Source organism: Callospermophilus lateralis, chromosome 6 (assembly GCF_048772815.1).
Source record: "Callospermophilus lateralis isolate mCalLat2 chromosome 6, mCalLat2.hap1, whole genome shotgun sequence".
In the NCBI taxonomy this organism is placed as follows: domain Eukaryota; kingdom Metazoa; phylum Chordata; class Mammalia; order Rodentia; family Sciuridae; genus Callospermophilus; species Callospermophilus lateralis.
The window spans coordinates 152,599,116-152,622,639 of NC_135310.1; the positions used below are offsets into that span (position 1 = coordinate 152,599,116).

Below are 23,524 nucleotides of genomic sequence, written 5' to 3' on the forward strand. Positions count from 1 at the left end.
AATAGTACTGTGGTTCAATTCTACATAAGGAAAAAAAGAATAAGAGGAAAGTTTTAATGATTTATATTTCTACAGATTTCTTTCAAGTTACTGGCCAATATGCTATTGAATTGACCTCTATGACAACAGCTTGCCTAAAATATCCCTAATTTTCTTAATATCCCTATCGCTAATTTTACATATATGTATAATAATTCCAACTGAACCTTTCATTGAATGCTTATCTAGGTGAGATCCAGAGGTGGACAGAATGTGCTTATCTCTTTGAATGCAGAATATTGATATTTAATATATGCACTTGTCACCAACTCTTATAATTTTGGATGGTTCCTCATCACCAAAACGGTGATTTGCAATTTTTTTTTAAAAGCTAGAACCCAGACTTTAAATAAAAATCTCATACAGAAATCAAACCCATCATACCAGTAAACAGAAGCTATTTACACCAGCTAACCTGTTGGTTCCCCCACCTCCCCCACATCACGTCTAGCACTTCTGAGGGCAGCCCCGTGGCACTGGGGGCCGCTGAAAAATTCCAAGACTAGTGCAGAATGCAGTCTGACCTCCACAGATCTGAGGAGTCTACATTCCTTAATGTGATGTATGGGACCTGCTTTGACTGGCTCCTTTATTTCACAAGCCTACAAGCTCGCCACCCCAGCACAACCATGATACATCAGCAATAACAGAGTGCCGACTGTTCCTGGCAGAGGCTGCTGCTCCCAGGGCTTGGTCCTCTCTGCCCCTCAACAGCATCCCGTTCACCTTCTCCCTGAGTGCCAAGACACAGTCCCCCTGCACAGATGGGTGAGGTGTTAGTTCCAATCTACCTTCACATTTGCCCATCACATGGGGTTGTCATCATTGTTCCTAAGACTTTCACCTAAACTAACCTATGCCCCAGGACAGGGGGCATATTGTTTTTATGGCTGTATTCCAGGTTCTGGTTCTTAGAATACTATCTGTAGCACATAACAGGGGCTTCCTGAATGTTTTCTGAATGAATGAAGATAGATGGATTGGCAGGTGAGATGATTTACGTATTTTCATTTAACCAGTGGAAATCCTTTATATAAGCTGATATTACCTAATTTTAAAAATTTGTGGTAAAACACACATAACAAAATTTATCATCTTACTCCTTGATAATTTTTTTCCCAGACTGGATATTGAACCCAAGAGTGTTTTTCCACTGAGTCTTACCCCAGCCTGTTTATTATTTGGAGACAGGGCCTCGCCAAGTTGCCAAGACTGGCCTTGAACTGTCATCTTCTAGTCTCTGCCTCCCGAGTTGCTGGGTGTGCACAAGTGTGCACCCTGGGCTCACTCATGGGAATCACTTTTAAGTGTGCAGTTCAGTGGCACAAAGCACATTCATACTGTTGTACCACCATCACTGCAGCCATCTCCAGAACTCTTCATTTGTCCAAACAAAAACCTCTGAACATATGCACATACGATATTTTTTAAAAAATACATTCTAAATGAGGTAGTTTAGTGATCTGGGGTGTGGATTCCCAGGTTCCTCATTCCCCTCCCCTCACCTGCTGCATATTCCATACTTTTCACCCAAGAGCATGTTCTTCAGGGAGTGCTAGGGTCAATGTGGTCGAGGCATGTGGTCAGCGGAACGCCTGCCTGCTAGCTTAGCTACTGGCTAGTCATTTTGGTGGCTCACAATGAGTTTCCTGGATTATCTTTCTAAACCCCCATTGATTCCAATGCCCAGGGACCATCAGGGGTCGGCTCTCACTCCTGGGACTGCTTGGAAAGCAGAAGGGCAGAGGCTGTATGTCAAACGGTCCATCTATAATTCCAACAGAGCCCATATGATATCCATGTCATTCGATATTTTAACATTTCAGGCCCTGAAATGAGCTTAATATAGGATGAGTCCAGAAATGAGTGGTGACAGTCCTTTCTTCTCCCTAGGAAACGAAACATGAACTCTACTGTGACATCGTCGGAGGCCCCAGAAACATCAGAGAGAGCTGGGACGTAGATCACATATGTACGGGAGAGTTTTTAACTGAAAATGTTCTCATCTAATGACCACATTGTCAATTTTAGAAGAATACAAAGCAAAGGAGGAAAAGGACCTGAAACAGTGGCAAGTGCCTGGTGAAAGAGAGGCAGGTGGCAGACGGGCTGAACCTCGGGCCTGGATCTGATGTAAACTGCTCCCCCAAACCTGTCTCCACTGTCCTCAGTCTCACATTCCCATGAGTAAAATTTGACATGATAAATGAAAATAAAGCCAGGTCGGACTACTCCCATCCTTCCTGCACCAACATTCAGCAGACTCTGATCTTCTGAGGCCCAGGAATGCTCCCTGAGCAAGAGTCCACACACCTGCTGTTCGGCTTTGCTTGGCTGATTCTGGCTCTGGGTAGGAAGAGCCCACCTCGTCCTGCGCTCAGCTCTTGGGCTTCCACTGTGCAGCCTCAGCTCTTGGTCCACCTTCTAACTGGGACCTTCACTAACACTTTATGCTTCACAGCAGCTAATTACACCCTCTGAGGAACCTGGGCCTCTGAGCAAGGGGCCAAAGTTCAGCCTAAGTCAATCTAAAGTTCTGGCTCCCAGCTCTGGTCAGCCACATCCCCAGACACCCATGAAGAAAAACGCCAGTTCTTACCTATAAGAAGCCAACGTGTCAGTAGCCCAAACATCGACCTTCTTGACAGATCAGTCCTCTAGTCACGTTTCAGATCCAACCAGCCAGCACCATATGCCCAGGCTCACTTTTACCAAGAAATAAGTAAACAACCTGAAGTGTCCCCATGGAATGGGTGGGGAGTCCTGCTCTCAGCGGTGTTTTTGCATATTCTATCTTTAGGTCAGGTTGACAGGCCAAACCTTAAAGAGTTAAGAAGGGAAAGAAAGCACACAGGCTTTATTTGGGAAATTAGATGCACTGGTAGCCTCCTGAGATAAAAAGTTAGACATTTTCCCCTTGCAATTTGGAGAGGGGGGATTTGAAAGCAACACAAACCAGACTTGCTAAAAATGCAGACTCTGTCTCTAACAAAACTGTGATTTTGATGATTTACAAGTACTTAAATTTCCGGAAATACTAGACCTGACCCATGGACATCGTTAGGAGGCTCCTATCCCCAAAACATGCTTGCAAGAACCAAGTTGAAAGAAAGCAAATTAGGGTTTCAATCATACGATGATCAAGAAAATGAGCTACGAGGCTTCCAATTCTTAAAACTGTAAGTAACTATCATGCTGCTTCACGTGTCAGACTCAATAAGTTGTAAAAACCTCTACTTTCTCCTAAAAGCCTCCACAAACTCAAGGAATGGCAAACCAGGGTACCATAAGCAGCACATGGCCCTGTTTTCCCCGGAAGGAATAATCCTTTTTCAGAAATAATTCTTTTTTCGCTTCACCTGGAGGACAGCGCCTCTCCTACAGGCTGAGAGCCTCATGGTTCTGGCTGGGACCTACGATAACTCGGCATCAGGATTTCTCTTCACCGAGTTGCACAGGAATGGAAGCTCACTGGAGCCCTGGAGAGTGAGAACTATTTCTAGGGTGGCACAGAAGTCGGACCTGCTTGCTGGAACTTTGTTTCTTGTTGTTCACATGCTGTGACAGATCATTTGAGGGACACCCAGCAGGCACATCATTTTAAGTTCATCATTTCATTAAGCACTGGAACAAATGAAGAAAGAATTTTAAAGGAAAGTGGTCATCTGGGGGTTCTAATGATTTCCCCCTAGCAGGATTTCATTAAATACTTTTACATAAGCAAAGCTGATGACCCTTCTGATAGGCCCCTTTAAAAATTTCCTCAAAATAAGCCGGGCACGGCTGCTCAGTCCTGTGATCCCAGTGGCTCGGGAATCTGAGACAGTAGGATAGCAAGTTCAAAGCCAGCCTCAGCGAAAGTGAGGCACTAAGTCAGTCAGTGAGACCCTGTCTCTAAATCAGATACAAAATAGGGCTGGGGATGTGGCTCAGTGATTGAGTGTCCCTGAGTTCAAACCCTGGTATCCCCTCACAGAAAAATTTCCCCCCAAATAAGACATCCTTATGTAGATCAGGCCACCAAACATTAGTTCAAAAATAGGTGATTTGGGATTTAGTTCTCCTAACTTTATATTTGATGGTAGCTAATACATTAAATTCTCTAGAAAACATTTCGACCATGAATTAAAAAATATTACTATCTTGTTCAGAAGGATTAGGAATATTGATGAATTAATGTTGGTAAATCACTTTGCAATTCCCAGGTCCACGATGTGAAATGAACGTTATCACTCTCTATTTCAGTAATGGGACACTGAAGAACTATGGTCCATTGGGCCTAATTAGAACTCAAAACTTATAACTTTGGAGTAAGAGGAACCTTATGATGATGATGATGATGATTTGGTTGTAGCAGTATTCCTTTTACCTAATTTTCTTCTCTGCTAAGTAAAGGGCATGTCCATGATTGTGGATAACATCATTCAACACCGCACTGTAAATTGATACAGATGAAAATAGACCAAAGGTGGATGGACAGACGGATGGATGGATGCATGCCTGGATGGCCGATGGATGGATGGACAAACGGCCAGCCAGAAACCAAATACACACACTCCTCCATGTGGACCCTGCAAGGCTATCAAGTCTACTTTTTCAGAACTCCGTCCTTCACACCCAAAGACCACTGCAGAAACAGACCATCTTGCTTTGAGTCCTAGAATATAATGGATTTCAATTACTGAATCAAATCTGAATCAAGGTATTTTTGACATGGATTTGTCTAATTTTTGAAGTAATGATGTAATATTTGTTGCTCTTCTTACCTTTGTTGTCCAGATAAACATATCTTCTATGATATAGTTTTAAGAAATTCTCTGTACTATATAAAGTGCTTAGAATTAATTAATTAATTAACAGATAAACAGATGGAGAAGAGGCATCACTGATACAGTATCAGAAGGTCAGAAGGAACCTTGAAAGGTTCCTTATGCCTAGGAGAGTCTGAATTTCAAACATGTCAGACAAGTATTTTTCTTACCAAAGATGCATGAGCTAAGGGCTTGGTCACTGCTTTTGTGCTTAAGAACTTTAATTTCATAGCTTTTACTTTTAGCTTTTTTTTTTTTTTTTTGGTGCTGGGGATTGAACCTTGTGCATGTGAGGCTAGAATTCTACCATCTCAGCTATATTCCCCAGGCTCCCGCATAGCTTTTCCTTATACTTAAGTCTCTTATGGCAAGTTTATAATTGACCAGCGCATGCCTGAATAAAAGGTAAGGAACTTTTTGTTCCCCCCAGTGCAAGCTTCAGAAAAGGCTGTGACTCCTTAATTTCTGAGTGTTTAATAGAGTTTATCATATTATTTGTTGGTATCTTAAGTATTTTATTTTGATCAACAAAGTACTCCTTACAGAAGGTATATTATCTGAAGACTCTCTTGATCAATGCCAGTTTTGCATGTTTGTAAAAGTCATCTGGTTGCACTTTTTTTTTTAAAGGAAGAAAACTAATTTACCTAGTTATATATATTATATAATGTATAACATATATTAAAGTAGGAAAAATATTTCTAAACTGATTTATATATGGTTTCAAAATGTATGTGAGATTATTTTAAGTAGCAAAATGCTTAATCTAAGTAGTCTGCAATCATGTAAATGCTTACAGTCAGTTTGACACAAACACACACACAAACTCAAAAAGTGAAACTCCCCAAAGAACTCATTGAAAGGACCGAAGATGCCTTAAATTTGAACCTGTGTGTCCCGGACCCAGTCTTCTTCTTGAACTGTAGACTGGAAGACTCAAACTGCCTACCTGAAATACCCACCAAAAAAATGTCCTCACCATCTTGTACCCACCAGGCCAGCTACCATGATAAAAACAGAAAATAACAAGTGTTGTTGAGATGTGGAGAGGCAGGATCCCTTCTGCATTCTTAGTGGAAATGTAAAAGGGTGCAGTCACCATGGATAAACAATATGATAGCCCCTCAAAAAATTAAAAATTAATACAACACTGGTGAAATTAGAGGACATTCCTCTCGTGTGAGGTGCCCAGAATTAGTCAAATTTATTGAGACAGAATGTAGAACGGTGGTTGCCAGGGACAGGGGGAGGGGAGAATGGTCAGTTATGGGTGAGGAGTTTCCGTTTTGCAAGAGGCAAACAGTTGGGGGACTGGATGCACAACAATATGAATGTACTCCACAACAAAAGTGGTTAAGATGGCATTTTTTTTTTTTTGGTGCATATTTTTACCTCTATTCAAAAAAAATTCTGGTGTGCATCTTTGAAACTGAACAACCCCAACATCCTGTGACAGCACTGTCCTCCCCACCTCTGTATATGGAGCAATAGACTTGACAGCTCAAGCCAGGAACACGGGAATTACCCTGGTTATCACTTCTCTCTTCTTCATCCACGTCAAAAGTCTAACCGTACAATACGACTGTATCTGAAACCACCTGCTTCTCTCTGCTGTAAAATGCCACCATTCAAGTCCAAACCACTGGTCAAGCACATGTCTCCCCACTGGCTCCCTTGCTTTTCTTGCCATCCTCCAGTGCCCCCCAATCACCCAGGGTCATGTTTAGATGCTTTACATGATTGCCAAGGAACTTAGGAAAACATGGAGCCTCTTTGTCAAATCCATAGCTGGGCACTCTTTGCTGGTCCTCTGACTTACATCTGCTCATCTCCTCCCTCCGGCCACACAGGTTCAAGGGCTTGGAATGTGCCAGGTGGTTCACTGGCCTTTGAACAGGCTGCTCCTCTGCCTGGCTGTTCTGTCCACCCCACCTGCTGTGCCCTTCCTCCCACTCAATGCCATCTGCCAAGAGGGGCTTTCCTGGTCCCTTCTAAAGCTGACCCTCTCCGCTCTCTCCCTCCGTCTCTCATTACATTTGTCTGTTGATGTGTGGGTTTGCTGTCTCCTCCACTGGACTTCCCAAGCTCCACGCGGGCAATGACTTCAATGCTTGGGACAAATAACTTAAAAATCATCATGTTGGGTAGTAAAATGTGTCATGAAAATGGAGAAGCAGGATAAGGTGGCTGGTAATGCTACTGTCCATCCAATCGAAAGCAGAAAAGTGACCTGCATGAATATGCAAATGTCATTCCTCTTCTTCTCAAAAAGGTTCCACAGCTCATTCTAACTTCCCTACGTGTGCTAATTGTGCTAGCATACCACCAGCCTTCCAGGACTGAAACCCCGATGTCCCCCTGGATGCCGTCCATCCTTCTCTCTCCATATCATTTCGTTCACTAATTTCCCCATTGCTAATATTAATCATGTCATCTGTCCTATTACTTCTCCACTTGGAATATGACGATACTCCCCACTCTCGTCTCTCGTATAAACACCTGCCAGATTAATCTTCTTAAAACTGCAGTTTCAATCAACCTATTTTCTCTTCAAAAACTCTTGTTACTCATGCCTCAGTGCTTCCTGAATTAAGTCCAGAGTTTCCATCCTGGACCATCTGAGGCCACAGAGCCCTCCTACTCATCTTCCCAATGCTATCTCCCAATTTTCTCCACCACAGGCAAAGGGGCAGTGCCTCTTTCCCTGAACATAGATCTTGCTTTCCAGCATCTGCGCCGTTTATCTTATTGGCCCTCAGTGCACCTCCCCATCCCAAAGAGATGCAAACGAAAGCTCAATTCCAAAATCACCTTGTCTGTGGAAATAGTTTCCATTTTTTGCAATCAGATGTGAACACCTCTATCTTTAACCCCTAAAATATGTTTTTACTGATTGTACATTTTATCATCTTTTGACTTATGCCATAATTATTTATATATCATTTCAGGCCCCTTTCTAGATAATCCAACTCTTGAGGACACAGAATGTGGTTTCTGTCCTTGGCATCACCAAGTACCTAGTTACCCAAAGTGTGGTCCTTGGACCAGCAACATGTCAGGCCCTACTGCACTCCTGCAGAGTCAAAACCTGCATTTTAACAAGATCCCCAGGGGATCCTATGTACTTGACCAAGCTCCTGGTAGCCTCTTATTGAACACATGATTAGCTGAGTGATTGGAAAACAAGAGTATCAATGCTTTCACCATATAAAACTATAATAAAGCTGTTTAAACAGCAGAATGTTAACTTCATCAACCTTCTGGATAAGGAAGACAAAATGTTACCTTGGCCAACCATTAGAGAAGGTTTTAATCTCTTTCTAAAGTTTATTTATGGGTGGGAATCAGCAGATGACCTGCTAACTATTGCCAATGGTACCATTCTCTGACCTTATGAATCAGTTGGCTGTGCAAATATTTACACTTAAGTCTTTTGTTGGGGCTGGGCTACAGCTCAGTGATAGAACACTTGCCTAGCATGTGTGAGGCCCTGGGTTCCATCCTAAGCACCAAGAAATACAAAAACAAAAGTTTTCTCTCATATTTAGTAAATTTATACAAAAGGATTGCTTCTCGTCTGATGTGGCCAGAGCACTTCTTTCTTTGTAATAAAGGTTTGTATTCTTTCTTGTGGGGTAAGTACAGGTGGACTTGAGATGGACACACTTTATGGTAAAGCAGGTGTTAGTGGAAGTCGTGGGGAGTGCTTCTCAAGAGCACTGTGCTGGCCACTAGAGGGCGCTGAACTTGTGAATAAAATGATCCAGACTTGACAATTTAAACAAGAGACATGGAGCAACTGCCTGTGTCCCCCACCCTCTTCGTACATGGGCAGAGAGTTGTTTGGGATTCTACCTGAACTCTTTTGTATGCTAACACAGTGGACATCCTGGGGAACAGACCTGAGCTGCAGCATATGGAGGATGGACATACGGACATCTCCTTCAGTGTTCCATGTCCACCGTTCGCATGTCTACAGCTTTCCACCATCCTTCCTCCCTTAGCACCAACCCTCCAGCCACAGAAGTGTGAAACTTCTGAGACCTTCTCTAGGTGCATGCTAAAGTTCACGGAAATTCAAACTGATTAAGGTGTGCACTACAAAAAGCATATTTCCCTCAGGAAGCAGGATAAACAGAAGTCAAGATGGGGAGAACCGAGAATAATGGCCTCTGGTTTCCGAGCAGAATCAGCGGAAAGTGACTGATGGTCAATCCCTGGCCACCTCACCCCCTTAGTGGTTGCCTTGGCAACCAGGTGACTTGCCGGGTAGCTTGGTTCCTTTCTTTACCTAAGCTGATAATGGTGAGACTCTGACCTCGCTCCACCCCTGCATTCTTATACCCAGCCCCCCAATCTCTGGACACACTCCTGGGTTTAATTACAGGCAGGACGCCCTGAGGCCGCCAGGTGCCAACTGGCAGCAGAACACACAGGGCCTCCCTCCCCTCAGCCTCCCTGAGAGGAGGAGATCAGTAGGACTGGAAGCCAGCTCCTCAGAAGTTCTGCCACCAGGGCTGATGGGAAAGGTCTTACACATGGATTTTTGTGCCCAGGGCTCCCTCCTCAGAAAGCATCATTGGCTTGAGTGTCCGTAAAGAATTCTGGAAGAAGACGCAATCTTCTCTCCCGTTACGGAGCTATGGAATCTATCATGATCGCAGAACCAGGGAACAGGTAAATGTGAAAACAGGCACATCGCCTGGGAGAAAGATGGCACATTTCAAATCACAGACAAACTCCTTGCCTTCTTTACTGTTCCTCCCAATTAGGAACCTGGACTCCAAGGACGATGTCAGCGGGCTAGTTTTTCAAACACTAAATGAAAAAGCCTGGCAGTCCCAAGTTCTAAACATTTAAAAGGCACTCTCTTTGAAGATCCAGACAATTTTAGAATGGAAGCCTTTTTTTTTTTTTCCCCTCTCTCTTCCAATATGTCAAAAAGCAAAAAGAAATAGAAAGGGCTAAGCAAAGTAGATAGCTGGCCCTGTGATCTGCTTTCTCAAAGAGCTCTACCCACAGATTTTCAAACACCAACAGCAATAAACAGTCATTCCTTCCCTCCTGGAAGTCAGGGTGAGAGCCAAAGCCAGCAACAGCAACAGTACAGCAGAATATGCAGGCGAAGGAAGACCAGGAGCAGGGCTAAGACCCTCTCTCTGTCACCCCCACCACCTAACCAGAAGCAAGTGGTGCTTTCTAGGAATCTGTGCGTAGCTGTGATCACATGTTCTTCTTGCACTTGGGGTTTCTTCTGACCAAATACTACGCAGCAATATGTGGTTGAGAGGCCCCTGGGACTCACCATTGAAACAGACAGCTTTGTAAGCAAAATATCTGCACGTGCGTGTTCTTTTAATGCAACCACATCTCAACGGCTCGGGGGTGTCTGGGGCACGCAGAAGCCCCTTCTATGCCAACACAACTAATCTCACCAGTGAATTTTTCAGCTCCTGAGTTGAGAAGACATATTAAATACCGGGAAACATGTTTATCATCGTTAAACGGCAAACATCCTTTCAAACAAAATCTGACAGGACAGAGACGACTGTTCATGCTAATGGAAAATGATCAAAAGCCCCAAGATTCTTTGGTTAGCTTACTCTGAAGCCTGTTCCTGCTTTAGTTGCTACACAAAGTACATCAAACGATATTGATGTAACTGGAGATTCAAAATGTTTAACGTCTCTAGTACCGGGAGAAACTACACTTGGATGTAGAAAAGGGGGTACAGAACATTAAAAGTCGACTTCCACACCCCCTGTGCAATACAATACCTAACGACCTAAAAATAGCCTACCTGTTTAAAAATACACCTCCTACAGAAAAGAGAGGGGCCTCCCATCATCTTGCTGTTTAAAAGGAAATCGTATGCACAAATCAATCTAATGAATGGTACTGGTTTTATGGCACGTGACAGAGACTGATATAACCAAGAAAGCCATACATCTTCCACTCCTGGAAGGGTGCATGCCTTGCTGGTTTTGAAGAAGGAACAGAGACTTCATGGAGAGCAGAAGCTCAGAATATCAATGAGGGTAGGAATGAGGGTAGGAATGAGGGTCCAGCCAAGAAGGGCAGCCAGGGCACTGGAGGGTGCGAGATGGGACTTCAAGGCTCTCCTGTCCCACTTCCCGAACCTCTGCCCTTGTGCCCAGGGGTTCCCGCTTCACAGATCCACACAGACAGCAAAGAGAGGTGATATGTTAGGGGTTCACCTTCCCCCCCCACCCCCGTAGCATCTCCCAGCTCTATCCTACATGCAGGGTACAGAGATTGGGGGCTGATGACTCTTTTATTTCAGAGAACCCAGAACTCATTCCGATCCCTTCAAGTTAAGGAGCCGCCTTGCCTGTGAGCTGCACCCATCTTTAACTTCTCTCCTTAGACTATCTTCTGCCACTTGAGACAGGCATCTATGAGGTCACACAACCAGCCCGCCCCAGAAAGCAAACTAGGAAGGCAGTGCGCTCTTCTTCTGTCCCATCAGACGGCATCTTTTCTTCCTCTCAAGTCAAAACTGCTTCCCTTTTGTCAAACCAAAGAGACCCTATAGGGTGTGAAGTGGCCTCAGAGAACTAAGGAAAAAAAAATGTCAACTGGCAAGAATTTTACCAACCAGCAAGAGAAGGCCACTCATTTCCAGAGCCATGGGGCATTGCTTCTGATGGGGGCGCCCTCGGGGATGGCAGTGAGCCCTCTTATCAGCAGCTGAACCCAGCAACCACACTCTGGCTCCACTTTCACGCCCACGTTTAAACCACTTTATCTCCACTAGAGGGCCAGGATGGAGAGGAAATTTCAGCCTGACAGTTTTGCTGCTATTTGAAGATTTGATCTTCAACGTTGGGAGGCAGAGAGCTTGAGGGAAAGACAGAGGAAGAGGTTGGGGTAAGGCACAGCTGCTCCGGAGAGGGGATTTCTGCCCCCCCCCCAAGGGTGTCCCCAGAATCTTCCAGAGAAACCTGAGCTCAGAATGATACTGTTATTGTTTCACAAAATACCCACATAGCACCCCTCCACGGCCACACAGGCTCTGGAATCCAGTTACATCCCACTCCTTCTCTCCCTATGTTTCCTAAATGTTAACCGTCACCTGTGTTGGTCAACTCCTGCTCGGAGGTATCTTCCACACCTGCCCCTTCAGGTACTCTTCAATACCTTATGGATCTCCTGATACCTGCAGCAGCCTCCTGGGCAGGGGCCCTGTCTTGGCTTCTCTTCCACCTCATAGGTCGGGACACAGTTGTAAAGCTAATGTGCTAAGAATCTCCAGGGACTGCCAACCTCCATCCAGGACCCTCCTGAACAGCCCCACCCCATCCTCTTCAGACAGTGACGGGCAAAGCGGTTCATTGTGCCCTCTACCACCAGGAACAAACTCCACTTCCTAGTCTGAAGTTGGGGTGGGGGGCCGACCTCAGTTCCTCCTACATGCTCAGGATGTTTCTGTGAGTGAGCGGGCAGAAGCATTTCCCCATACACCAAGCCAGCAATCGATTCTGCCCCAACACTGCTGGGCACCCTCTAACGTAACTCAGTTCCAACACAGTCAGCCTAGAGAGAGCCTCGTCAGGTGGCAGTTAGCAATGAGAGCGGAATGCAGTTTACTTTAAGTTACTTTAAAAGTTTTGTTTAACTTACTTTTAGAGTCTTCTTTAAACTACTTCCAGGGCAGATGAGTAAATAACTGGTAGCAGATAACCTGGGGGGAAACACTGGTACCCAGACTGAGCAATGAAAATGAACCGAGCGAATTGTCGGACTCATTGGGGAAATGTGTCAAGAAAGAAGGATTAATGGGACTAACTCTTGTCAGGGCCCATAAAGGCCACGATAAAATTGGGAGCTGTGGTCCCAAGGGTCTCCTTCTCTCTCAGAAGGGGAGATTATTTAGGAGTACAGGTGCAGTAAAGTCACCTGGAGTTTCATTAATTCACTAGAAGGGTTTGCAGACCTTTATAAAGGCTATTACCAAGGACACAGATGAAGAGTTGTCATACTTATGTCATACTGGCAAGACATTTGCAGAATCTATTCATTTAGGAATGGGTAAGGTCTGCCAGAGGGCACAGGGCTTCTCCAGGAGCACCAGCATTAGGGGAACTCCATGTGTTTGTTCACCTCTCTGGAAGCTGATCTGAAGTCAGTCCTTTCGGGTTTTGATAGATGCTGAATTACGTGGGCATGAGCAATTCAGTAATGGCTACTGGTGGTCAACTCACCCTTCAGCCCTATACCGTCCCTGGAGGTTGGTGAGTGGGGCCAAAAGTCCTTACCTACTCATCCTGCCTGGTGATCAGCCCTCATCCTGAAGCTATCTAGGAGCTGCCAGCCACCACTCAGCTCATGAGCATACAATAGATGCATCACTTTGGAGGTTCCAAAGGTTGCATGCTGGGAAGAGAAGACCAAATCTGTATTTTATGCCAACATTCAGAAATGCGTTAGTAGGGGCTGGGGATGTGGCTCAAGCAGTAGCGCGCTCGCCTGGCATGCGTGCGGCCCGGGTTCGATCCTCAGCACCACATACAAACAAAGATGCTGTGTCCGCCGATAACTAAAAAATAAATACTAAAATTCTCTCTCCCTCTCTCACTCTCTCTTAAAAAAAAAAAAAAAAAAGAAATGCGTTAGTAGCTGAGATCATGGGTCCTCCTTGCACTCAGGTTTCTCCTGAGCAAATAACACACAGCAAGAGTTGGTTGGGAGGTCCTCATTGCTGGTCTGACGCATGTGGCAGGATCCCCCACCTCTCTATCCAATACAGTGTCCCCCTCTCTCTCGAGGACTCCCCACTTATTCCACACCTCCAGCTGCGGCGCCTGGCTCGGCACACACGTGGTCCCCCCTGGAATGCCCTCTCCGCTGCTCTGGCGCTGGATGTTGCCCACCCACCAGGTCCCCAGAAGGTGAGGCAGCAGGTGCAATTGTGAGTTGGCTCGATGCAGGAAGAACAGGCTGCAGTGAGGGATGGGAGCATCCTGGACAGGGTCACCTTACCATTTTCCATCCACCATGGCTAACCGATGCTAGCTATGTTTTATTTTTATTAATGCTCTTTTCATTTTAGCGAATATTTTTGAGCTGGGCCTCATTTTTCCAGGTCCAGGCTTCAGAGGCTGCCATGTACCTACCTGCCATGACTCTCTCAGGGTGAGTGGCAGTGCACTCATGCATGGGCTTGCGCAATCTTTTAGCCCACATCCATTCACTGAGCACCTACTGTGTGCTAGGATGCAGCACAGGGTAAGCTGTATGAAAGGCTAGATGCAAGGCTTCGAACGCAGCGGGTGGCAAATGTCCCTTCCGGGCCAAAGCTTTGAAGCATTTGATTGCTGGTGCAATCTCCAGTTTCCCTTTCTTCCCCTGTGATCATGAAGGAGGCCTCTACCTGGATAAGAAGATCAAAGTCTCCTGCATCATGGAGTTATGCACACAGGACAAAAGTCCCGGAGAGACACTGCATTCACAGCAGACAAGGTATGAGAGAGAAATAAACTTCTATTTTGTTAAGCCACTGCGAGTTGAGGGTTTATTATTTCTGCCACACACAAAAAAAAAAAAAAGAAAAAAGAAAAAAAACTTATCCTAATACAATAGCTTTCATTTTCTCTATTATCACTGTTAGGCAATGAATTGGTGTATAATAATACCTTATGATAGCTCTTATATTTCCTGCCCATTCTTTCTTTTAATTGCCTTTTTTTAATTTAAATTTTTATTTTTGGTGTTGTGGATTGAACCCAGGGGCGCTTAATCACTGAACCACATCCCCCGCCCTTTTTATTTTTTATTTAGAGACAGGGTCTCGCTAGGTCGCTGAGGCTGGCTTTGAACTTGTGATCCTCCTGCCTCGGCCTCCCAAGTCACTGGGATTACAGATGTGCACCACTGCCTTTGGCCTATTTCTTTTAATTTCTTAAGGTTACCTGCTTCTCCAAGACAGTAACCTTGACTTTGACTTTCCTCTTCAACTCTCCATCTCATTTCCTGCTTTCCTCTAAATTCTCCTCAAGTTTAGTACTGAGCCTTGTTTGTAGTGACTGTTTAACTCATAGCTAATGAATTGATATTTTTCCACTAGGAAATCATTTCCAACATATAGAGGTTTACTTATTTTCATAACCCAAACACTAATACGTAGGTATGGGTTTGAAGAATTCAGTGCAATGGCTATAATAAGGATTAATCATAGGCTGGCTTTGGGATCATGTTTGTTTTATATATGTTGATCCCAATGTCTTTGAGCCTATTTAATGTTTCGGTCTGTGCTGCTAAGGTTTTCATTCAATCATTTGCTCATTCACACAGTCAGTCTCTGAGAGAGTAAAAACTAGGACATCAAACCAGCGGTGAGACCACAAGACACTTCATGTCTTTATGTCCCCAGTTTCCCTGCCTGTAAAATGAGAGTTCCAAATGTATCTTTCAGAGTCGTTGTGAGAATTACACAAATTAATATATGTAAGATACTAGAAAGGTATTTTAGATACGGAGATCCAGCAGGACTTGGCATGTTGTGACAAGAATCTAGCATTATTTCTTGAGCATCTACCATATGGCAGATATTAGAGAACCAAGAATGAAGAACAGGTTGCTCAGTTCCCAAGGAGTTTATAGCTTAGCAAGGGTGATACGTGTGCAAACCAATGAGTGAACTGAAATGTTCCAGAGCCACAGAAGTAGACAGAATGTATAACTGCAGGCTGGGGCTGTAGCTCAGTGGCAGAGCGCTTGCGTAGCATGTGTGAGGCACAGGGCTTGATCCTCAGCACCACATAAAAATAAGCAAATAAAATAAAGGCATTCTGTCCATCTACAACTGCAAAAAAGAGAATATATAATTTCATATACGCATAAATCCACACCTACATCTACACACTCACAAGAGCACACTCAGGTGTACATGCAACTAATAGTAACTTGCGAGTGATACCAAGAAGTTCTCCTTGCACCTGGAGGTCGGCAAGGGCTGACCCAGTCTTACAACAGGTAGAGGTGCTTGCCAGGTGAGTCAGGGCACAAGAGAGGTCCAGGCAATTAAGGAGCAGAAGCTTCAAACAGCACTTATCCGTTTATTCATTCAACAAATATGTATCCAATGCCTCCTCTGTGCTTGGCACGGTTTTAAACACCTGGGTGCAGTGGTAAATGAGAATGACGAGACTTCCACTCTCCCTGAGCTCACCCTGTGAAGAGGGAGATGAACACTTAGCCATTAGGTGAACACGTAAACCCAAGAACTATGAAGGAGACAGGGTGGGCAAGATGGCGAGAGCGAGCTGGAAGGTTCTGGTGGACGGGGCACAGAGGGCAGAGACAGGGCAGGAACACCACTCTGCACCCCTGTCTTCTAAGGGGAAGGTTTTCCTAAACTCTCCTGCTTCTTGCTCTGCTCTTTTCTTCTGTGCAGGTGTGAAGTGGTTGGGGGCTAAAGCCCAAATGGCCCACGCCTCCCCCTGGTAGAGATAAGTAACTCTACTGGGTAGAGTTACAAAGAACATGGCCTCCTTCTCCTTTCTTCTTCACACAGTCAGAGCCCAGGACTCGGAATTTTCCTGGATACCTGAGGCCTTGGGAGGTGGCTCGCTCCTTTGGCTCTCAACTTTGCTGTAGCTTGGACCAGTCACATAAGGACACCTGGGCTTCCACCTATCTGGTGATTTGGGCCTTATTTCTCAGTTGGCGCAGAACTTGGGAAGGGAGGAGAACTCTTTTAAGATAAAAGTTTTTATAAGATTAAAAACCTTTCCTCCCCCAACAGATCTCAAAACTAAATTAGGAATCACTATCCGAATCTATCAAACCTGTCACCTTAATGAAAACTCCTTCAAATCTCTTCCTTAATAGCTCCAAAGCGCTGCTAGGCTGAGAGTCTGGCTCCCAAGGCAAAGTCACTAACAGCAAACACTGGGGTGGGGAGGAAAAAGGACCATCTCAGTCCCGCGCAAAATTCATCGGTGGTTCGTGGTCGGTGGCCACAAAGAGGAAGATGCGGAAATGTCAAGCTCAGATAGTCTTACCACGTGACTTTCTATCTACACTAGAAAAACATGCTAGAGAAAGAATTTCTCGAATGCATCTTTTCCACTTGCGTCACGATTTCCTTGGGAGATGGAGTGAGAATATGACATTATCGAGAACAGATATTATGGCGGGATTACTCTCCACGGGGCTCAGTTCTGAGCATGAGAGAAATTACAAAAAGATGTAAAAGAAGATAACAGGGTTCCTGATATCCAAGGGCTTCCCTCCCCCCCCCCCCCACTTATTAAAGCTTCTCAGAGAGCAACATGGAACAGAAGAGGAAATACAGGACGAGAGTCCAGTGGATGGCCAAGATTTTTTCCAATGTTTCCAGAGTACAGGGGAAAACACATCCACGAAATAAGAGCACCTACAACGGTTTCACGAAGCACTTGGTGGATGGAAAGCCCAGAACACGTGTTAAAGCTCCAAGCCCACACCAGTGGGTAACTGCAGTTAGCAACTCTATTTCTGGTAGAAACTCCTGGAAAAAAAAAGAAATGGGCATTGTGTTCCTCTGTGCAGCCCTTCTGTACCTGGCAGTATACCCTAGGTTAGTCTGTGCCCTGCAGCCTATGAGATGAGTGAGCACTCTGCCTCCAGGGTCAAGGCCCACCTTCCAGCCAGGAGCTGCTGACCGCAGCACACAGGAAATGCTCTCCCTGCTAGGGGGACAGGCAAAGCACAGCCTCCCACCTACTTGTGATTGCAAAGGCAGGGAGAGCCTGCAGCACTCACACGGGCACTGCCTTCTCCTTCCTCAAGCTGCAAGCTGGCTGGGGACCGAGGGAAGTGTTAATAGCAGGGATAGACAGCAACGAAGACAAAGTGCACATTCCCTGAACTATCCCAGGCCCTGCGAGGGGAAAGGCAGGGGAGGATAAGCTGGAAAATGAAAGGGTACGGGGGCTGTGCTCGTCCTGCTCAGGATACACGGGCTGCCACCGGCATTCTATTTCTTCTCCTGCACAGACATGTTGCTATGGAACCAATACATGCCATTGCCACTTGGCCTCTAGCAAATAAAACCGCAGCGTTGGCAAGAGCCTTCCGCTAGCTTCCCCTTAAAGGGATACCATTGATGGTGAGCGCTGTTGGAGCTTAGAAACAAGAGCGGCATTGTTCCCAGGACACAGCCCCACGGCACGCCAGGCAACAGAGCCCAGTGACTCACATTTTACAAGGTATAGATGCATGTGGGGACCAGCCTCTGAGCTTCTTTTTAGGGAAAAACAACTCAGGGCTTCGGTTCATGTTTAGTTTCCCCTTGTTTGGTAAAAAGCAAATGCTCTGTAATATTTTCAGTTATAATTTGATGCTGCCTGAGTATCAACAGCAAACTACTCATGACCCCAGTAAGATAGAAAAGCAGCCCCAAGTGGTTCCTGTGAGTCCCGTAGGTCCTTCTCTGGTCTCCTCACCATGCCCTGCTTCAGGCTCCCCTCTACCCCTTCTTTCTTTACTAATGGAACAGCGTGACCTGGGCGAGGAGTGTGGCATTCCCCCTCTGTCTTCTGGCCCTGACCTTACCCGCCACTCACTTCTCATTCATCTAGTGATTCTAAAGGGCTGTCTAGGTTCTCCTGAGAGCAGCAGATCTCACTGTCCCCTCTTATGCCGTGCTCCACTCTAGGGATACATCTTTTGGGCTTTTCTTGGACAGAAGGGGAAATGGAAGCCCTCAAATGTGCAATTCTAACAAAAGCCCATTCTTGTGGCTGCAGCATCTGAAACAGAAGAGATCAATATGAAGATGATAAGCAGGTGAGCCCTTAGTGAGTCCCATGCTCTAAATTCCATTCAGCACATTGGTGGAAACCAGGCTATCTGTGTATGTGGACAAGGAGACACATGAAGGTCCATAATTGTGACTCCAGTTAGTGCAGAAGAAAGGCTCATGTTTGTAAAGAAAGTGATGAAGCCAACTAATGGGATAAAATAATGGACGTGGGCTCCTAATACCAGGTTTGGATCAATTCTTTGGTGAGATGAAATGTTTTGCAAATAGGTGCACATTGCGCACCAACTTAAATGGCCAGATTCAGAGCCAGATCTGGCCCAGGATTCCTGGAAAGCACCTTTCCCAGATCCAACTGGAGAATCACATCCTGACACTTCTCTCCATTTTACTGCATGTCTGGGCTCTTGTGTCAAAACCAACATGACTTTTTTTTTTCTTTTCTTAAGGAAGAAACGTTTATCATTGACTGCAGGCCAAATTTGTACCATGCTACAACAACCCCACTATCCATTATTCCGCAGCTATAGACAACCCCGAGGAGTGGTGCACAGGTCAGCAGCTGGCCCACACACACCGGCAGCTGTACCCTGGCTCTCAGCTCAGGACAATGTGGTGTTGCAAATGTGGTCCTGCGGAAAGTATTCCCACTCCGATGAGGTCTATAACAGACGTGTTCTAGGTGCACTCGCTCTGCCCATCCCTCTTGGTAGTAGGGAGACAGGATTACTAGGAAGTCAAACAGTGAAACAGCACCACTCCTGTTATGGTTTAGATGTGAGGTGTCCCCCAAAAGCTCATGGGTGAGACAATGCAAGAAAGTACAGCAGTGAAATGATTGGGTTATGAGAGCCTTAGCCTAATCAGTATGTTAGTCACTGATATGGATTGACTGGGTGATAAGCAGGTGAGCCCTCAGTGAGTCACCATGTTCTAAATTCCATTCAGCACATCAAGACATTGGTGGAAACCAGGCTATCTCTGTATGTGGACAAGGAGACACATGAAGGTCCCTAATCATGACATAATTATAACTGGAGGCAGGTAGGGTGTGGCTGGAGGAGGTGGGTCACTGGGAGCGTACCTGTGGGGTTTATAAGCTGTCCCTGGTGAACAGGGCTTTCTTGGCTTCCTGATGTCCATGTCCTGAACTGCTGTCCTCTACCTACCCTTCCGCCATGATGTGCTGTCTCCCTCGGGCCCAGAGCAATGGAGCCAGCCATCCATGGACTGAGACCCCTGAAACTGTGAGCCCCAAATACACTTCTCCTCCTCCCCATTGTTCTTGTCAGATCTTTTGTTCCTTTGGTCACAGTGGACGAAAAAGTTGACTAAAACAACTCCTGACCTTTGCCTTAGGGCAACAGAATGTTATCGTTAGTTTACTGGTACGACATTAAATGGAACTACCCATGTAAACCTATGTCCTCAGAAGGAAGCCATGGATTCAACAACGGACTGAAGACCCTGCAGACTCACAGCCTGAAGTCAACGCCTCTCTCCTAGTCGGACTCGGCTACTGTCTGCAAAGCCATGAACAAGTGACTGGAAGCTCTCTGGCCCGCAGAGGCCTCTTCTGTACCCAGGGCCTCTGCTAGATGACCCTGAGATCCCATCTACTTGCGCACATCCTATTCTTTGTTACAGTATTTATGAGACAGCTCAGTCCTCTGAGCAAAATGGACAGTTCCCCCCCCACACCTGCTCATGGCCATATCTCTGCACCATTATGAAGGAGAGACCCTTCGTCCCTGTGAGCCAGACAAGGTAACAGCAACCACACTGATGACGCATCAGGGGCAAAGCATGGCGACAGCAAAACTAAGCTTCATGAACAGGGGAAACCGCCCTTTCTAAGGGCCCCGTGATAAGAGGGGAACAGAGAGTCCATCTCGGTTCCCAGCTGGAGAAAAGTTCTGGGAAAGGAATGCTCTCAAACACTTCTCCTTGGCGCCTGGCAGCATTGGGTAAAAATTTGATGTGAGTTAAAAAAAAAAAAAAGACTAAAAAGACTATGGTCGATTTAAAGGATCACTCACCCTATGGAAAGAGCAGGTTGGTTTCTTTTCACCAAGGTATATTTTGGTCTAGTTTCTTTGGAAAACTGGAAGAGAAAAGAAGGATTTAAGACAAGGATATTTAGTCCATTTGCTAAGTTGGTGCAGGCCTACAGACAGAGCGCAAGAAATTCTAGCACCCAGTGCTGTGGCACTTGCTAGGTGCACAGTGAACCTCTGATGTATGTTTGCTTGGCTAACTGTGTCAATCTTAAAACAGAGCTGTAAATCAGTGGATGTGCAGAAAATAATCATGTGCCATGATTCATTTACCACAGGGAGTATGACCTTTTATCCCAAGGAGTGCATTTTGTGGTGCCCGGAAAATAATCTTTTAGGGGGGTCTCTTTCCAAATCTCTGGTCCTGCGTGCTCACCAAGGGGCTGATTGAGGAGGTCTTAATAAAGAACCATTGGACCCCACTTGTTACACTTTTTTCTTCCCCCACCAGTGGCATGCCCGTAAGTCCACTCCCCATGACGATCTGTAATTAGGATCCTATGGGATCGCGGAGTTGGCAGACAAGCACAGAGGTCACGTATCAGCCCCAATGACTTGCCCTGGGAGGCAGCCACGGTGTCTGGGAGACTGACTGGCCAAACCACATGTCGGAACGAACTGAGACACTGTTCATGTCAGGTGGAGGAGGCTGAAAGACGGGCAGGTAAGGCCTGAGACCAAAGGCTGTGCCAGCTACGCCACACGAGGGACTCGGCTCAAGAGTTAAGGTTGAAAAGTTTCCAGAGACTGCTGTAAAGACACCTTTACAGGCTGGAGGGATGGGAGTGAGGTGAAGCTGCTCTGCTCCCGAGGTTCCCACAGCCTCTGCGCCTGCTATTCCCACCACCTGCCTTTTTCCCAAGAGGAAGAAGATGGCGCAGCCATGAAGGTAACATGGAGAGTGTCCTCCTCGGGTGTCCCACTGGCCTGGAGGCTGAGTCTCAGACTCAGTTCCTCAGAACCTGAAAGACATATCTCAAAGTCCCAGGGAGAAGTCCCAGTGTCCAGGCAACCCCCACGGTCCTCTTCTCCACTGGCCTGGGACAGACCAGGTCCACTGCGAAGATGTGGCTCTCGCTTCTGAGAAGATGGAGGCTTAGATGTCCACTCACACCCAGGACATTTTTCATCCTGGTGGCAGACAAGGGGTCCCCAAAAGAATGACCAAGGACCACAAAAGCTGAGTGCGGTCAGGCCCTGCGTCAGCACCTCAGCCCTTCACCTCCGAGCTGCGCGGTGCCCTGGACTCAAACTCTGAGTGCTTTTCACGTACGCACGGGGGCAGGAATGGCCCCAGCTTCACAGATGGGCTTCGTTCTTACGTCAGTGCTTGGCAGGTAGGAGAGGCTGAGCACTGGGCACCATCGTGCACATCTGTAAAGATGGAGGAGACTCCAGAGAGTCTCATCACCTGATCATTCATCCACTGGGGGTGCCCACACTGTCCTCTGGGTCCTTCCCACCCCCACTCCTCAACTGAACGAGACGAAGGCGAGCAAAAGAAAACTGTTCCCTGATGAACAATTAGGAAATAGAGTTAGGAAAAACCCAAATAACCCAAATCAGCCAAAGTACCGCTGACAGCCTTGATGGACATTTTCGCCTATGTGGCTCCAGGTTCTCCCCTATGACCAAGGACCCAGACAGACAGTGAACATAGACAGAAATAAATTTATACACATGGACACAATTTATTTATAACATACTATGAGAGTATTTATATTATTTTGTTGCCTAATAACTTTTTTACCTGATGTGTTGAAACCATCTTTTAACCTAATAAATCCATCCACATAGATAATCTTTAGGGACCACAAGAGTATTACTATGAAAGAATGAACCAATAAATATTTATTGGTTGAGTTTCCAGAATCTATAAAATACCCATATTTATGGGAAATGACTGCCCACTCCGGTAGCATGTTGTTCTCTTTTCTTCTACATTTTCTTCAAGATTAAAAAAAAAAAAAGGCAGATTGCCTATATATAATAAGTCTTAACAGCCAAAAATTGTTTTGGTTTGAGTAGGAGTACCTTAAAAGAATACAAACCAACATATATAGCACAGGGAGTAAAATTAAAAACACAGCACTCAGTGGGCATCCAAGATATTGAAAAGGGACAGGATTTAAAGATTAGAGATAACAGTAGACACGGAAGCCCAGGCCAAGTAGGAAATCTGAGGTCTCAAGCTGATCAAGCATTCCTGTTTCCACCCCATTCACGGAGGATTACTTGATGATACATACACAGAAGGGCAAGCTGAACATTCTAGAGTGGTCAGTGGCCCCGGACATTAAAAAAAAAAAAAAAAAAAAAAAAACTTCAAATAATGTGGTTTAAATTACCATACATAGAAGATATAAAAAGTTGAATGTTTGTGCAATATCAGTATTTCTAGGTGAATTTCCTTCTCAAAGAGAACAGTGGGTTTAGTATAGGCACAGGGGATGGGGTTTGCATGAGTCACGGAATGTCCCTGCCCTCAGTTAAGAAAATGGGCTGTGACTCCCACGGTGATCAGTGGCATTTCAGGAAAGCCACCACTTTGGAGGTTAGGCTGTGGGAGGGAGTGTGTCCCCACAGCTGTCAGAGGGTAGGGACACAATTCCTCCTCCACCTCCGGACACAGTAAACCTTTCCTGGAGATCCTCACGCTGTTCCTGCCATAGGCAGGAGGGCGGGGGGCTGGCAGGGAACAGCAGCTGGAGCAAGCCAGGGACACACAGAGGCCGTGGGGAAATACCAAGTCAGATACCCACTGGGAAATCCCAGCGGCCACAAGGAGAGAACGTCTGATTTGTGAAGCCAGAAGCCCTAGGGAATGACAGGTGACATGCTCCCTTACA

At 45.8% G+C, this 23,524-nt stretch overlaps 1 protein-coding gene across 5 annotated transcripts in view; it reads right to left on the bottom strand.

Annotated features, from left to right (window-relative positions):
- Positions 1-23,524, bottom strand: part of Atxn1 (ataxin 1) — a 384,962-nt gene that overhangs the window by 162,679 nt on the left and 198,759 nt on the right. For 2 of the 5 annotated variants that reach the window (XM_076859233.1, XM_076859232.1), the window contains one exon: positions 20,658-20,722. The exons of the other annotated variants lie outside the window; for them this stretch is intronic. The gene's annotated coding sequence lies outside the window, so the exon portion shown is untranslated. The remainder of the gene's footprint in view (positions 1-20,657; positions 20,723-23,524) is intronic. 5 annotated transcript variants of the gene reach the window in all.